At 40.0% G+C, this 14,322-nt stretch overlaps 1 protein-coding gene and 1 pseudogene across 2 annotated transcripts in view; both read left to right on the top strand.

Annotated features, from left to right (window-relative positions):
- The first annotated feature begins 6,904 nt into the window (after positions 1-6,904).
- LOC102010007 lies at positions 6,905-8,575 on the top strand (annotated as a pseudogene).
- A 3,602-nt stretch (positions 8,576-12,177) lies between these two features.
- Positions 12,178-14,322, top strand: part of Alpk2 (alpha-kinase 2) — a 122,752-nt gene continuing 120,607 nt past the window's right edge. The window contains exons 1-2 of one of the 2 annotated variants that reach the window (XM_013511022.1): positions 12,178-12,303; positions 12,580-13,150. The gene's annotated coding sequence lies outside the window, so the exon portion shown is untranslated. The remainder of the gene's footprint in view (positions 12,304-12,579; positions 13,151-14,322) is intronic. The other variant, XM_005372989.2, reaches the window with a different exon arrangement.

Raw genomic sequence — 14,322 nt, 5'->3', positions numbered from 1 at the left:
GTCATTCAAGAGATGCAAATTAAAACAACACTGAGATTTCATCTCCCCCCAGAATGAATGACTATTATCAAGAAATCAGCCAATAACAAATGCTGGAGTGGCTATGGAGAAAAAGGAACCCTTCTCCACTGTTGGTGGGAGTGTAGACTGGTGCAACCACTGTGGAAATCAGTGTGAAGATTTCTCAAAGACCTAAAGCTAGAGGTTCCATTTGACCCAGCTATTCTTCTTTGTACTTTCTGAAAGAATTAAAAGCATCATACCACAGTGTTATATTAACATCCATGTTTATAGTAACATGATTTATAATAGCTAAATCTTGGAAGCAACCCAAATACTCTTCAACTGATAAATGGATAAAGAAGAATTTTTTTTTTTAACACAATGGGATACTACTTTGTCATAAAGAAGCCTAAATTTGAGAAATTTCTAGGTAAATGGATACAGCTTGAGATCATACTCTTAAGTAAAATAAATTGCATGTACATGTTTAAATATTGCATTATTTCTCTGATGTGAGAAACTGGGAGGGTAAATACAGCCCCAAATATAAATAGATATTTGGAAATAGGAAGAAAATGTTCAAATGGGAAGGGGAACTAGGGAGGGGGTAGAGAAAGGAAGGAAGGGAAAAGAATAAAAGGGAATAGGAGGAAACAATAGAGAAACAAAACTTTTGTAAATAAGGAGGGGAAGAAGGATTGAAGGGAGGAGATGGATTGGGGAAAAAGAACAATCAAGATATATTATGTACAGGTACAAATTCTCTATGATGAGTGCAGCTATTATATATCTAAAATGTACCCATAAAATTAATAGGAAAAGACAGGAAGGAAGAAAGAGGAAACAAGGCAGGAAGGGTGCCTGTGACCTTCCTACAGAAGAGCAAATTATTCTTGAAACTGGGCTGCAGTACTGCTTGATTCTGTGTTGATCTGACTGGGCCAAAGGGCACCCACACTGAACACTGTTCTGGATGGATCTGTGAGGACACTTCCAGATGAAATCTCCATTTGAATCAGTGGACTAAGTAAAGCAGATGACTCCTCCTCAGTGTGAGTGTGCATTCTACAATCCATTGAGGGCCTCAACAGAACAAAAGACCTCATTCTTTTTGTTACTTACCTGCCTGAGCTCGGACACCGGTCTTCTGTGCTTGGCTTAGGATTGACATCATCAAGTGCCCTGGTTCTTAGGCTTTCAAACTTGGACTGGAATTGTATCACTGGCTTTCCCAGGTCTCCAGCTTGCAGGGAGAGTATCATAGGCCTTCGCAGCCTCCATAATTCCATGAGCTAAACTCTCATAATGAATCTCCTACTTTCTATTGGTTCTGTTTCTCTGGAGAACCCCAGTTGAGACAAACACTTACATTTTCCTCAGCATTCACTTCTGGGGTGGCTGCATCACTGGACAATAGAGGGCCGAGCATCATGGAAGATTTATAAGCAAGGGAAAGACATGACAAACAACAACAGCATTTTTAGAAGACTGGTCTGATGGCTGTGTGCTGAGTCACTTTGGCCGGTTGTGTCCGTGGGGCCTGGAAGTGGCAGTGATGATAGGGGGCTTGCAAAATGGTTGGGAGGCTTCTGTTATGGCTCCATTGCTGGTAGGTCCAGGGTTCTGGACAGGATAAACGGAGTCATAACTGGAAGCTCATAAAGCACACGAGTAAGGCGTATATGTCTCACTTGCAATTGATACTTGGTGGTGACATTATTATGAACACTCATCTTTGCAGGTTGGGATGATATCCTCCTACCCTGCAGTAAACTTCTCTTTTTCCTGTCAGGAAGATAGATTTCAACAGCTTATGAGAAAAAAGACTGGGGAACATAAAGAGAGAAAGGACATGTTTCAAGGGTGTAGTTACAGCTTCCTCAGAGGGGTCAGCAAAGACGGGAGTTCACGGGGCAGGCAACATTTAGCCTAGAACTCAGCTTTGTGAATCTTTTACACCAAGAAAGTTTGACCAAGTTGTTCAAAGCTTGGACAGGACTTCAGAGTTCAAGAAAGAGAGAGAGGACAATTGGGGTAGACTGTGCCTCAGAAAGCTGTGACTGAGGTGAACTTCATTTGAGAAATTCTGCTTGAGGCGAGGAGCTTAGACTTTTCTTGTTGACACATCAGTCAAGTGGGAATGATGGGTCTCTTAACTGATTGTGCAGTATAAGTGCTAGGTACAGGAAACATAATATTTTCCCAGAAACTCTGATTTAAGGCAGTGTAAACATCATCATGCCTTTTCAACATTAATTTATTAATGCAGAATCGTGGCACTAGATTTTGCAGGGCTACGTGATCACAGGTAGCCTGTGGCAGAAGAGTTTAGGAGCACCAGGCTGACCTTGCAGAGCTCCTGGAGCACGCTGTTCTCCCCCTACCTTTGTATCAGTTGGAGGACAGTCACCGATACCGTGTTTGTTACATAAGGGAGCAGCATAATAAGACTGTTGAATGAGCAAGAGTGACACGAGGTACCTGGTGATAATTCCTGTCTTAGACTTTTGGCTCTTGGGCGTATGTCATGAGGGATATCATGTTCAGGGGGATTTATTCACTAGGTATCTGCTTCTCAGGCTCATGAGACTTGAAATCTAAAGTAATTATTCTGAGACATAGGTTTCCAAAGTAGGTTTTCAAACATTTTTCAAACATGACTCTATAAAATGTCCATGCTATCCACAGCCATCTAAAGATTCAATGCAATCCCTGTGAAAATACCAATGACCTTCTTCACAATCCTAGCATTTGCATGGAATGGTAATGTGACTCAAGAACAGAGGTCAGGAAATGCCCTTTTGCTTGGGCAAGATAAGAAAAAGATCCACCGATTGTTTACTTATTTTTGAGGCAGAGTCTCACTATGTAGTTAGGCTGGACTCGAACTCACTCGTTAGCCCAGACTGGCCTCAAACTCATGGCAATCCCTTCTGCCTCCGCCTCCCGAGTGCTGAGATTACAGACAGATAGGTGCTGCCATGCCAGGTTTAACAAAGGATCCATCTATGGTTTTACTCTACTTTTAAACATGCTTTATGGAGGTATAATTTATATAAAATAAAATTATCCTATGGTTTGTGTATGATTTAACAGTTTTTAATCTACAGATGAAATTGTGTAGCCACTGCTGCAATCCAGTTTGAAAACACTTATTTCACCTCTAAGGGGTCCCTCATGTTCAATTGCAACTAATCCCCACTCCCACCCCCAGCCGTGGGACCACTGATCAAATTTCTGTTTGAGAAGTTTCCCTTATTTTGGACTTTTATATAAATGGAATAATTCAATGTATAGTCTTTTGTTTCTAGCATAGTGTTTTTGGGATTTATCTATTGTACTGATGCCCTATAGTTTACTTTATCCTGTCACTGTTTGACTGACATTTGGATTGTGTTTTGTTTTGGTGTACAAGTCTTTGTTTGGATATGTAATTTCATGTCTCATAAGTAGATTCCTTGTGGAATAATTGCTGTGTTACATGGTAAGGTTACGCTTTATACTTTAAGGAATGACCAAATTGTTTTCCAAAGTCGCTGTTTATTTTCCTACTAGCAATGTATTAAGGTCCCAATTTCTGTGCATTCTCATTATACTTGCTTTGTCTGTCCTTTTATTTTATTTATCATAGTGGGTGTGTAGTTGTATTTTGTGTTTTCATTTGCATTTCTCTAATAGTTAATCATTGAGCATCCTTGCATGTGCTTATTAACTATCTGTGTATTTTCTTTGGTGGAATATCTATTAAAGTCTTTTGCCCAGCTGGGCGTGGTGGTGCATGCCTGTAATACCAGCACTTGGAAGGATTGCTGTGAGTTCAAGGCCAGCCTGGGCTACATGGTGATATCTTGTCTCCAAAAAAAAAAAAAAAAAAAAAAATCTTTTGCCCATTTAAAAATTACAGTATTATATATTATGAAGTTTTATAAATTTATGAAATATATATTCTGGATATAAGTTGCTTATGAGATATATGACTTGCAAATATTTTCTAGTCTATGGCATGTAATGATGTCTTTTGAGGACAAAAATTTTTAGTTTTGAGGAAATGCAGTTTCTCAGTTTTTGCTTTTATGAATCATGCTTTTAGTGTCACAGAACTAGAAAATACAATGGTCTTCAATATTTTCTTCTTGAACTTTATCAATGCAGCATTTACATACCATCATCTACATATGGTCTATAAGTGACTTTTTTTAGTATGGTATAAAGCAAAGGTTTAAATCCCATTTTTTGTTCTGTTTTTGTGTATGGATATCCAATTTTCCCACTGTCATTTGGTGAAAAGACAATTCTTTCTCTTGTTGAATTATCTTAATACTTATGTATCTGGACAGATGGTACATCTGTATGCTAGTGTGCCAATATCACATTATTTTAGTTATTTTGGCTTTGTACTAAGTTTTAAAATAAGGTAGTTTTCCTACTTTGCTGTTCTTTTTTAAAGTTGTGGCTGGGGATATAGCTCAGTGCACAAGTGCCTGCCTGGCAAGCACAAGGTCCTAAGTTTGATTCCTGGTGCCAAAAAATAAAAAAGTACAAAGTTGTTTTGATTATTCTAATTCCATTGAATTTCCATATAAATTTTAGGATTGACAACAATAGCTAATAAAAATCTGGCTGGGTTTTAATGGAGACTTCATTGAATATGTAGATCAATTTGACAATATTCCAATATATGAACATGGAATGTTTCCCTACTTATTTAATTTTTAACTTCACTTTTTGATGTTTTATAATTTTCAATGTACAAGTCTTCTTTTGTTGAGCTTATTCCTAAATATTTTATTCTTGTAGACTTTATTGGAATGGAGGTGTTCTCTTAATTTTCTTTTTGGGTAATTGTTAGGATACAGAAATGCAATTGATTTTACTAGATTGATTTATATCAAAATATGACTTTGTTAACTTTGTTTATTAGTTCTAGAAGTTTGTCCATTCCTTGGAATTTACTACAAATATCTTTGAATGAAGATGGTTTTAATTCTTGCTTTCCAATGCAAACTCCTCAATGTTTTTTCCTCATTGTACTGAGAAGATGCCTATCAATGTCAAGTAGATGTAGCAGGAGTGGCCACCCTTGCTTTGTTCCTCATCCTAAGAAAAATTATTTTGTCTTTCACAATTAAATAGAATATTAGCTGTGTTTTGTTTTCCTTGTTGTTTGTTTGGGTAGATATCACTTATCAGTCACATTGAGAATATTCCCTTTAATTCTTATTTTTTGGAGACTTTTTTGTGGTTTTTCTATTCTTTCATTTCTCCCCTCCCCGCTCTTTCTTTCTTTCAACAGGGTCTTGTAATGTTGTCCAGGCTAGCCTCAAATGCACAGTCCTCTTGCCTCAGGTGCCTGAGTAGCTGGGATTACAGGTATGAGCCACCATACTCAGCTGTTGAGTTTTCAATCATGAATGGCTGTTGGGTTTTGTCATACTTTTTCTGCCTCTGTTGAGCTGATAGTATGGCTTTGTCCTTTATTCTGTTAACAGTGTATTACGTTCATGGATTTTCAGATATTAAACAACCTTTACATTGTTAGGATCGGTCCCACTCAGCTGTGGTGTACAATCCTTCTTACATGTTTCTGGATTAAATCTGGTACTATTATGTTAAGGAGCTTTGCATGAATGTTTCTGAAAGACATTGATCTTTAGTTTTGTTTTCTTGCAGTGTCCCTATGCTGTAGTAGCCGAGTAACAGTTTCTATTGACTGCTTTTTTCCTTTGGAAGAGTATCTTTTCTTGTTTCTCTGCATATCTCATAATTGTTTTGCTGAAAACTTGCCATTTTACATCATATATTTTAGTAACTCTGAATTACTCTGTCCCACTGAGGGTAGTTGTTATTGTTTGGTTTATTTGTTTGCTAGTTTATAGTCTACCTGGAGAAATGTTTCAGGCCAGATTAGGTGCATTCAGGGTGGTATGGCTGTAGACTGGAGAACTGTTTCACATATTTGAAATTGCCCTTCCCAAAGTGTATGGGCTGGGATATTTCTGCTTGATACTTATTTTTTAAATTTAATTTAATTTCTTTTTTTTGAGATGATGTCTCACTGTGTTGCCCAGGCTGATTTCAAGCTTCTGGACTCAAGCAATCCTCCTGCCTCAGCCCCTGTGAGCATTTTGGGATTATAGGTGCACACCACTGTGTCTGGCTCAGTTCCTACTTTTGTGGGGGGTGCAGTGCTGAGGATGAAACCTAGGTCCTTGCACGTGCTTGGCCGGCACTCTACCACTGTGACTCAAATGTCTGGACAATTCAGTGGTCAGCTAATGATTGAGCAGAGACTGTGCCAATACCTTGAGTCCTTAAAGCTTCCATCTTGTGCCAATAGATTAGTGTGTGGTTATGGGAGTGCATTCAAGTTTCAGTAGTTTTCAAATCTGCCTTGATATTTACCTTCTGCTGGGCTCTCTGTGCATGCTGAGAATATGTAAATAGCTGGGTCTCCCTGGTCTCCATTGCACATGTACATAGCCTTAGCCGGTTAGATGCTTGCTTCCCATCAATAGGCTGGTGGCCCTCTGCTCTTCTGCTGCCAAGAGCACATGTATCAGTAACACTGCTGGGCACAGGCATTGTCTACTGCTCCAGATCCAGTGAGTCTTCTCCAGCTATGGCAGTGAAAATGCTTGTGCTCAGATCCTGTGCTGGTAGAACCTCTGTGATATCAGTAAAGTAGGGGAACAGTGGCAGCTCCATGCAAGACCACCACAGAGATTCACTACTGTTACTCATAATTGAGAAGCTTTTCAACCACAAAATGCTTCTCAAGTTATTCTGTACCTTTGGCTGACTTCCACAGCACTGAAATGGCTGTCTAAAGTGATCATTTTATAGTGGCTTTTTGGGAAGAGGATTTTCTAGTTTTCTTATTCAGTCGCAGTTATAGGTTTTAACTCTCATTTAGCTTTATTTTTAAAGGGAGACAAACTTCAGAGTTGTTAAACCAAAGTCCTATGTTAATCTCTTAGTTGCAAAAAAGAGAAGCACCATCTATATTAGTTAGGGTTCTCTAGAGGAAGAGAATCAGTATGAAATATATGTATAATTATACAAAAGGATTTATTAGGTAGGCTTACAGGGTCAGGAGTGGAAGCATCATAACGGACATCTGTGGAGTTGGAGAAAGAAGAATTCACAATGGCTGTCTGTGCACTGAAAAGTTGGAGGATCCAGTAGCAGTAGGTGTTTGAAGACTTGGAAGCTTACTGTAGGATCACTAGTGTGAGTCTGTGTCAGAAGGCCAAAGAGACTGCGTTGGAAAGCTGGAAAGCTGAAGAGACCGGAGGCCAATGTTCAAAGCAAATGGGGAGGAGTCCAGGCACCAACATGCAGGGCATGAGTAATGAGCAGGTCGCCCAGGTGCTGAGGACCTGCGGGAGTGTGGTCAGAATGCTGGTAGCCCGAGACCCGGTGGGTGGGATAACGGTGACACTCCCCACACCTACCACCTCACCCGTCTCCCTATCCACTACCCCGCCTGCCCTGGCTAGCAGGAGCCCTGCCATGGACTGTTCTGCACTGTTTGAAACTTACAACGTTGAACTAATTAAAAAAGATGGACAGAGCCTTGGAATTAGAATTGTTGGCTATGTTGGAACATCTCATGCAGGGGAGCCTGAGGGCATCTATGTGAAGAGCATCATGCCTTGCAGTGCTGCATAGCACAGCGGCCAGATCAGTGTGTATGACCAGATTATGGCCTTCGACAGAGTGGACATCCAGGGCCTGGCCAGCCAGGATGGCGTGCAGGTGCTGTGGGCCACGGGCCCTGTGGTGCACCTCATGCTGTTGTGCAAGCAGACACCGGCGCCAGGGCCCTCCTCCGAGAGGCCTGAGGAGAGAGGATCCAATGTGGGACCACCCAAAACACCAGCCCTCTTCCTGGCCAGAGCAGTGGACGTGGAAATGAGCTTGGATGGCGAAGAAGAAATCAGGCAGGCGAGGGACAGCTGTGAACAGGATGGCCTCTGTGCCTCAGGGAGACCAGAGCAAGCCTCAGACTCTCCATAACCTGCTGGGTCGCCATCCTGGACCCGCAGATTACAGATGATGCCAAGCTACAGAAGTACTCAGAGCTGCTGCCAATCCACACACTGAGGTTGGGCATGGAAGTGGACTCCTTTGATGGGCACCACTACATCTCTTCAGTTGCTCCTGGGGGCCCTGTGGATACCCTGAACCTCCGGCAACCAGAAGATGAGCTCCTCGAGGTGAATGGAGTGCAGCTGTATGGAAAGTCTCGGCAGGAAGAATCTCCTTCCTGAAAGAAGCACCACCCCGCTTCACCCTGGTGTGCTGTCCGAGGCTGTTTGATGATGAGGCCTCTGTCCATGAGCCCAGGACTGCTGACATCTCCGCTCGCGAGCTGCAGGTTGAGCAGAGTGTCAGTGCCAGTACTGAAGAGGACAGTGATGGAGAACTAGCCCTGTGGTCTCCAGGAGTCAAGGTTGTTGAGCTGGTGAAAGATCATAAAGGCTTAGGATTCAGCATTCTGGATTACCAGGACCCCTTGGACCCCACAAGGTCAGTGATCATGTATGTGATATATCTTGCTTTTTCTTTTTTTCTCATTCCTCTCCCTTCCCTGCAACTCCTCTTCCCCTCCTTACAAAAGCTTTATTTCCATTTTTTTTTCTTTTTTCCTCCCTTCCTTTTCCCCTCCCTCCTCCCTAGTTCCCCTTCCCATTTGAATATTTTCTTCCTATTTCACAATATCTGCTATACATTTTGGTCCTTATTTACCCTTTTGGTTTGTAATAGCTACATCCTGGAAACAGCCCAAATGCCTATCAACAGATGAATTGATAAAGATGTGGGTTTTTTGTTTTTTTCTTTTAATATGATGGAGTACTACTCTACCATAAAGAAGGATGAACTTGAGAAATTTCTAGGTAAATGGATGCACCTTGAGATCATACTCTTTAATTTATTTTATTCAAGCCGGGTGTGGTGGCGCACACCTTTAATCCCAGCACTTGGGAGGCTGAGGCAGGAGGATCCTTGTGAGTTCCAGATCAGCCTGGGATACAAGTGAGCTCAAGGCCAACCTGAACTGTATAGTGAGACCCCATCTCAAAAAGACAAAAGAAAAGTCTATATATTACCATTACCATTTATAAAAGAAAAATATATAAGCAATCTAAATATCTAAAAGTAGATAGATCTTCAGAACTTTTTCATATTATGAATCTGAAACTGGTTAAATATAATATAATAAATTCTTATGACAGAATAATGTGTACATTTTCCTAAAAAATTCATAGGGACTTGCTCATGGTAAATTAAAAAGAAAAAGAACAGAGAAGAAAACTGCATAATATAAACCCAAATTGTATGTATATGTATCTGTACAAACATGCATGAAGACAGAATAAAAAGAGTAGAAGGAAATATATAAAAATGCTAATGCAATCTTGCATGTCTTTATTTGTTTTCCCGAGAAACCACTTTGAAAATATCAATATGTAATACAACAACCACTGTTAATTTCCTATCACTTTGTAATTCAGTATTGCTTGGATTGTTCTGATGCTATTTTGTAAATGGATGTCTGTTTGTTAATATGTTTTCATTCTTTTATTTTTAAAATAAATTAAAAAAATAAAAATAAAAATGCTAATGGTGGCTATCTCTTGATGAAGGATTAGAAATTTTAAAAATGAAAACAATAAAACTTTAGCAGTGGGCATGTATTGCTTTTGTAAATAGAAGAAAAGCCTTAAAAAGTAAACTGTTATGAAGTATTTAGTACATATGAGGTGTAATGTAAATATACAGTGAATGTTTTAAGTTCTAGATGTCCTCTTTCATGAGCGTCTTTGCACAGTGTGATAAGTAATTTGGTGAATGCTGCTGCTGATTTCTATTTAGACAGAAAGGCAGGCTTGTAAAAACATGACAGTGTGTCCTCATCCACCCAATGCACCAGATCTGGCATGGTGCAACTTCTGGCTCTTCCCCAAGGTCAAAATTACTTTAAAAGGTAAACATTTTGAATTGATTGAGGACATCTAGGCAGCCATGACAGCATAGCTAAAGACACTCACGAGATCCAGAACTGCTTCAGAAAGTGATAAGAGTGATGGGATGAGTACGTGTGAAGCAAAGGGTAGTATTTCGAGCGGGGATTAACGGCAAGGTGTCTTTTACTGTAATAACTTTTAGAAAATATAAACAGTTCTTGCATTTTTCAATTATGTCTCATATAATAACACACTCAGATAATTTCCAAAATTTACATTTTCATACACTATTCCAACTAGTTTGTTTTACTTAGCATTTGTGAAATGGGTCCTAGAACTCAACATACTAATTTCTGAAAACTGAAATTTTGCTTTTGTTCTGAGAGTGTCAGTGCATTTTTTTGGAAACAGGGTTTGCTATTTAGTTCAGGCTAGCCTTGAACTCGTGATGTAGCCCAGGCAAACTCACAATGTAGCCAAGTAAAGAGCCTTAAACTCATAGCAATCCTCTACCCCAGCCTCCCAAGTGTTGGGATTGCGGGCATGTGCCACCATACCCACTGCAATGCTTTTTTGATGTGTTCTTTAAAAATAAAATGGAAGCACTCAAATCTCCCCAGGCTGACAGGTCTCTGCTATAGGAGTGACCTGCAGAATTCCAACTTGGCTGGAGGACCCTGGCAGAACCTCTGACTTGACATGTGATTGGTACTAAGCCTCAGCCAGGAATGTGCTCAGCCAGGAAGGCTATGACATCACTTGTGCCATTCTACACCAGCATTCAGCCACCTTCCGTGCCAGGAAGACTAAAACGAGCAGATAAATCCCTCACGTACCAATTCTAACCTAAGTTATGGGAACAAAGAGCGGTGTAAGAACTTAATAAATTTTCTTTAAGTTTTCAGAAGAGCTAGGAACTGACTAGATCGCCATCCCTGATAAGTATAGGGTGGCCAGTGACCACCCATTTATTTGTGAAGCCGTGAAAACAACACTTGGAATTTTGGAAAGCCCCAAAGGCCTTTAGAGGAGGAATTTAAAAACCTCTGTTATGAAAATATATTTCCAACTCTATTTCTGACGAGAATGTCCCTACAAAAGATTTTTTCTTTCTCCTATAGCTTCAGAAAAATAGATTACTTAAACATATTTTCTTATACTCCATGCTATTTTCACTCAGAATAATGCTAAATATTTTGATTTCTTTGATATGTATTTTTTGATTCAGTAAGGGTACTTAACATCTTACTCTTTCCCTTTCTTCTTTGGAAAACCACAGAATATTCAGAGCAAGTGTCCTCACCTACTTGAGTTTAATTAAATCCAAGCTGTTATTTTTTCTGATATCCTTGCCCCTAAAAATCTAAAATTAAAACAAAACTTCTATGGCTATAGGGTAATTGAACATATACATATATGTTTATAATACATATATTTAAATTTATATATGGCTATCTTACATTCCTCTGCTCCTTACATTTATTTTATTGGGAAATTAATATTAGGAATTGAAGTAATTGGCCTTTCTCCTAGTCTGCGATGAGATTAAGTTCCATAGTGTATTTGAACTCTTTCTTCTAAGAACTTCAGGGCAACTCTTTATATAACCTTATCGCATTTATCTATCACTTTGGGACATTTGTTCATCTCTGCCTTTTGTGTGTGACAGCATGTATTTATTCTTCTGTCATCACACCTCCTCCCCGCTTCACTCCCATCTTCAGGTTGTCTTCCTGTGCCTGGAAAAAGCTTACCCCAGTTTCACATGAAATCACCTAATAACCACAGTTGCAAAGTCTTGATCAAATCCTGTTCCCTGCTGCATTTCTTAGAGTTGTTCTCAAAGAAAAAGGCATCATATTAGAGCCTCTCAGCTTTCAGTATCTTTCTCCTCATATGAAGATAAAACTGAGAAACAGAACACAGCACCTATACAGTATACTTCTTGATATTTAATCATTTTAGATGATTTTTTTTTGTCTTGTGAAAAATTTCATTCCGTCAGTGTATGGCGATGCATATACTGTGCTATGCAAAAACCACTTTGCTTTTGAGGATTAAAGTGCTCACCACCGGGTGAAAATTTATAGTTATGTCCCTTTTAAAGTCACCCACTTGGAGCTGCTAATTTTAGCTGTCTCTGCCTCACAAGAGCTGTTTTTCTAAGCTGCCAATTTCCAGGTGCCATGCATTTTAAAATACTTTTGCAGTGAGGCAATCATTACCTCTGGATTTGCTACATTCTTTCTTGAATTTGGATAAAATTCAATCAACCACGATAAATCTACTCTGCTAAAAGGAAAGGTTCTGGACAATTTGAAGAAATAAGGTTGGTGATATTTCTTCTATGGAATTCATCTGATCTTTGTCCATTCTATTATTTCTTACTACTGTAGTCAAAATAGGAAGAGGGTGCGTATGTGTGTATATGTGCATGAGTGTACACAGGAGAGAGGGAGGGGAAAGAGAAAGAGAGGGGGGAGGAGGGTATTGCTTTGCTTCTGTGGCTTTTGCACAGAGAACTTCAGAGGCCAACTTTAGTGTCATTTCTTTAAACGAACAGCACATGACTCTCATTTTCACCTCCTCTCCACCCTCCCCAAAGGTTTCCTACGTGTACTTTAGATGCCTGATCTTTTTAATACAAAACGTCGTGTTACTCTGCCTTTGGACTTTCGGAAGGGGCGAGCAGTTAGACCCAGACTCCTGCATGGGCTTTGCAAACAAGGAGCTTCCTGGCTGCTCAGCAGCGGTCAGTGACAGCTCGCCTCGGTTTCATCAGCTCACTGGGACTGCATTTCACCAGGCCCCTTTGCCAGGGCCTCCCTGGCGGCGTCAACAAGTGTCTCACCTACTGCAGAAACAGCCCTCAAGTTTCATCACAGTGATGCTAAAAAATATTCTCCAGCTTCAGCAATGACCTAGTTCATTCAAGGGCAGGGGGAAAATGCTCTTCTTCCAGAACTCGCCTGGGCCTGGAGGTTTCCCTGTTAGGAAGATATGAACTTTTCTGGAAAGAGAGCCAACTGTGCATTGATCCATCTGTGGAAAAGACTCTGTATTTGAATCCCTGTCCCGGGATCAAGGACACCCAATCAATGCCTGACACACAGCGTGGGGAGCCCACCACCGAGCCAGCTCTCCAATAACATCTCTTGGACAAAGAGTACTGAAAAGTAAGTACGGTGGCTTTAGTTTTTACATAAGATGTGGCTGTGTTTTACATATATAATAGTTCACATTTTCTACAACAAAGAACAAAGCTGACTGCCTCCTTCTGGAACACAGCAAGATGAAACAAGCAGAAGCTGCATGACATATTAGGCACATAGTGTTTTAATGTGACCAAATTCTCATGGTCTTGTAGTTCAAGTTCACTCTGACACTTTCTGAAAATTATGATTACTTTTTAATGTTTGCTTATTTTGGCTTGACAATAATTAAAATAGCTTCATTCACATCATGTCTGTCTTAACAACTAGAAAAAACAAATGTAAAGGATGACTCAAAGGAGTGATATGTAAAGGCTTTGCAAAGTAACATGAAAAATTGAGGCCGTTATCCATGTAACTCCAGCCACAGACACTCCTGCCTGAAATAATCTGAGTATTTTAGTCCAAGCTTATTCCCCTTCCCTTGAATTATCTAAATGATTGAAAAATCTTCCCTCTGTGAGCGAACACAGCAGCGTCTTGTCTGAGAGCAAACAACGCACACTGCTGAAAAGCTATCAGGCATTTCAAAAAGGCTCACACAAACATTCATCCAGTTAACAGGGTTTTAAAAATTTAAGGCAAGGGGGCTGGGGATTTAGCTCAGTGGCAAAAGTGCCTGCCTGGCAAGTGCAAGGTCGTGAGTTCGGTTCCCGGTACCGGAGAAAAACCATAAAAATTTAAGGCAAAAATCATCCACAAAAAAAAAAAGAATCTGTCAATAAAAGGGCATCACTGTCCCATTACATTTTAATAAACACACCTAAAATGTAGAACCACTGATTCAGGTGTCAGTTACAGACATCTGACCATCATTTAAAAATAGATGAAAGCAACACAGCATTTGGCGCTGCTTTTGCTTGAATTACTTCCTTTCCACAATCTTTTCCTTGTGCAGAGGTAGCCTGCATTTTTAAAGATCAATTAACTAGGAATGGTGAGTCAGTCTTACTGCTCTGAAGGCCTGAGGTCCGTTTTATAGACCACAGCATGCCGGCTAAGGGGAAATGGGATGAACTGGTTTGCTTTTTCTAAACTGAAACTGAGGATATTGTGAGCTGTCTTCCAAATCAGTTTGAGACATCCTCTGTTAAAAGGAGCTGATGGCCATGTTCAGATCATGAAAATTAAGATTT

This window comes from Chinchilla lanigera, unplaced genomic scaffold (genome assembly GCF_000276665.1).
Source record: "Chinchilla lanigera isolate Chin_1 unplaced genomic scaffold, ChiLan1.0 scaffold00001, whole genome shotgun sequence".
NCBI lineage: Eukaryota > Metazoa > Chordata > Mammalia > Rodentia > Chinchillidae > Chinchilla > Chinchilla lanigera.
Note: the sequence above shows the minus strand (reverse complement) of the source record. Positions and strands in the feature narration are given on the sequence as shown.